We start from the raw sequence: 3262 nt of genomic DNA, 5'->3' as shown, positions 1-3262 counted from the left end.
GTCCACTGCTTCAATTTAAAAAAAGCCAGTCACAGGACGGGAACCATTCGTTAGCCATATTGCTAGCGAGCCTGGCATGGTTTCCGTTTTAATATGACTTTGACATCTCCGCCAGATAGTGGGTTTTTCTTCTTCACATTTCAGTGTCACAGAAGAGAAGTACTGTCTGTATTTCATCCTCAGCTTTGGGTTTTCGGTGTCTGTAACACTTTCTGGGTCATTTACAAATTTTGGCTTGGAAGTGTTTGTTTCACTCCTTTTCCAAAAATATTTTTCACTCAGAACCAGAGTTCCGCTTAAAAGCTGCGAAGCTGCAGCAAGAAACCCAATATAGATGGCCATTCCAGCACATTGTTCTGTGGGAATCGGAGGCACTCCCAAAACCTCCGGAAGCGGAATTCCTTCGTTTGATAATACAGAATGAAGATTCCATGAAATGGGAATCAGTACACAAGTACCCGCTGGCAACTCTATCCTTCCTCCAATTGAAAAGAAGGTATCAATGAAATTTTCCTCTTTTCCTGGCTCAAAGATGTTGCATAGAGCAACGGCCATCCAAAGAACGGTCACCACATTGGCCACTGAGGCCATTGGCATCATGTTCTGGGCCACAATGATTTCAGCTGGCAGGGACTCCTCATTGTTGAATGGTATGCATATCATGTTGGTTTTCTTCATAGTAACTCTTCTGACAGGCACCCCAGATGCCAATGCCCACAATGCCCTGCTGGTTGCTGCCCATGATTTTGTCTACTTGCCACACTCTCTAGTCAAGGTTGGCAGATGTGGAGCAGATGCTCATTAGGCAGCCCAGGACAGCCAGGAGAAAGGCAGCGAGTTGCACGCAGGACACCCTGCACAAGAGGCGGACTGGGAAGGACCCATCATGCGCCTGGGGTGGAAGTTCTGCTTTAGTGCTCGGAAGGCTGGCGATAGAAGGCATGCTGGAGAAAAAGACAGACAAAAGATAACCGTTAGATACTTCGACACAGTATCATATGGACACCTCCTAAAGTTTGAGCAAATAGTGATGTGCAGCTAAAACAATGCCATCATTCTAGGGCAAATTCTGCATTTCCCACCTTGAGACGTAGGAATGGAAAAGTCTGCTGTACCTGCAATCATAAGTGCCAGGAATCAGACTTCCCCAGGGGTGAAGAAATTGCACAACCGCACGACCCCTTTTGTTCTAGGGACCCCCTCCATGCAGATAATTGGGCTCTTGTCTAGTCCACTCCTCCTCTGCATTCCTATGCTCCCCTCCCTTCCCTCTCCATTGGTAAAATGTCAGGCATGATCCCACCAAAGTTATGCATTCTACCCTTGAAAGAAAGTTGGTGCAACAGACCAATACAGCTACTGTTCAGGAAAGAATCCTTTCTGGCTTTAGTCCTCCTTCTCTCTCTCTCTCTCTCTCTCTCTCTCTCTCTCTCTCACACACACACACACACACACACACACACATTGTGAAAAGCCTACCAAGTGGCTCTCAGACAGGACAAAAGGAAATAAAAGTCAATTTGTTCCTATCTGAGAAAACTCTGCTATGTTGGTGGGGAACTGAGGAGCGCTGCATATATGCACCTGCGTGAATCAGTTCTTCAACCAGTCTTTTTCCAGAGCGAAGGCTTTTTCCACGTCTTTCTCTTCCAGCATCTGATCTAGAAGAGGACCTGAAAAGAGTGAAGCTGGTCTGAGCACCGTAGCAACTGCTCCTTGGAGTTCTGAGGCAGTTAGAATGCAGCTTGCTTTGAACGCTCGGAAGAACACAAATCATAACTCCAGGGTACTGGTCGTTTGGAGCATTTGGCAACTGCTTGGAGGCAGTTTGCATTTGAATACCAGTGTGATTCTGCAACTTTTAAAAGACACTTTTTTGTTAGATGTAAGCTGATGCAAAGATTGGATACAAAATGTGGAAATAAACACCCCCGCTGCCAGTTCCAAAGGCATGAGAGAGCACGATTTGAAATAAACCAGGGGTCAGCAACCTTTTTTAGCTGTGGGCCGGTCCACCATCGCTCAGACCATGTGGTTGGCTGGAGTATATTTTGAAAAAGAAGAAAAAATGAACAAATTCCTATGCACAGAAATAACCCAGAGATGCATTTTAAATAAAAGGACACATTATACTCATGTAAAAACACGCTGATTCCCGGACTGTCCGCAGTCTGGATTGAGAAGGCAATTGGGCCGCATCCAGCCCCCAGGCCTTAGGTTGCCTACCCCTGGTTAAGGTCATATTGAATCCCTTCAGGCATTCAAAGATGGCGATCATATTATCAGTTGGAGAGTTGACAGGGTTTTTTGTTTTGTTGGACCCACTTTTTCTGTTGAATTGATATTACCATGCTCCATTTGGGAGGGTTTTGCTTGTGATGCAATTTTAATGGTTTTGTCTTTTTTCATAATTACGTGTTTTATTCCTTTAACACTTATGGTGGGACCTTATAATGAAGACTGGGCAAGAAATCTTATAGGTAGATGGATCAATAGTCAGTCTAGCAAAACCAAATGTGTGTTTGAATGGGGAACATGATGGATAAGAGCAATCCAAACTATAGGAAGCTGCTGTAATATATGACGGGGTAAATGATGCTGCTGTAACTTACCTCTGTTTCAAACTCCATTGAGGAATGGGGCTACCGCTGGCCAGGCCAACTTGAGCCTGACGGAGAGAAAAGAACCATTACACCACTCATTTTGTGAGTGTATCTTCCACTGGGTTACCAGGTCATGTGCCTGAGCTGAGCAGAGTTTGGAATAGGGGCAAGTTCCCCCCTCCCCATTTCCATCTTCACTTTCCCAGAGCACCTCTTTTGGGGGACTTACCCAAGCCTTGGCTGACCCAGGACAGAGGACTGACACCAGTGTCTCTCCAGCTGAGCAGAGATGAGGGACCTCTGTTGCTCAACCACAGGTGCACCTTTTCCAAACTGCTCATCTTGGCAGTTCTCGGGTTTGGAATGCTCCCTTAGTTTTTATTTGCATTAATTTATTAGAAAAAAATTAATTCCACTATTAATTGCAAGTGCTTCCAGGCGGTGATACAATAAACTTTGGTAATAAACTTAGCTTGCATTCTCCATATTCTTCCAACCCCTTTCCGAGGACTGGTAGAATGTGTAAAGTGGGAAGCCTCACACTGCTCCCGTACGTGATATGTGGCTTTCTACCTGTTGAACAAGTACCCTAATGATATCCCCAGGAGCCAGAATGTGAGTTAGTGAGGCCCATGCCTTTATATATGATGGCAGAGCTG

The 3262-nt window shown here is 45.3% G+C and overlaps 1 long non-coding RNA gene across 1 annotated transcript; it reads right to left on the bottom strand.

Annotated features, from left to right (window-relative positions):
• Positions 1-705: 705 nt before the first annotated feature.
• On the bottom strand, positions 706-2958 carry LOC308574266. Its single transcript, XR_014002417.1, has 3 exons — positions 2613-2958; positions 1585-1673; positions 706-944 (listed from the first exon to the last, which is right to left on the bottom strand). It is a non-coding gene; the product is annotated as an uncharacterized lncRNA (long non-coding RNA).
• Between the last annotated feature and the right edge of the window lie 304 nt (positions 2959-3262).

Source organism: Podarcis bocagei (genome assembly GCF_964188305.1).
Source record: "Podarcis bocagei genome assembly, chromosome: 15".
In the NCBI taxonomy this organism is placed as follows: domain Eukaryota; kingdom Metazoa; phylum Chordata; class Lepidosauria; order Squamata; family Lacertidae; genus Podarcis; species Podarcis bocagei.
Note: the sequence above shows the minus strand (reverse complement) of the source record. Positions and strands in the feature narration are given on the sequence as shown.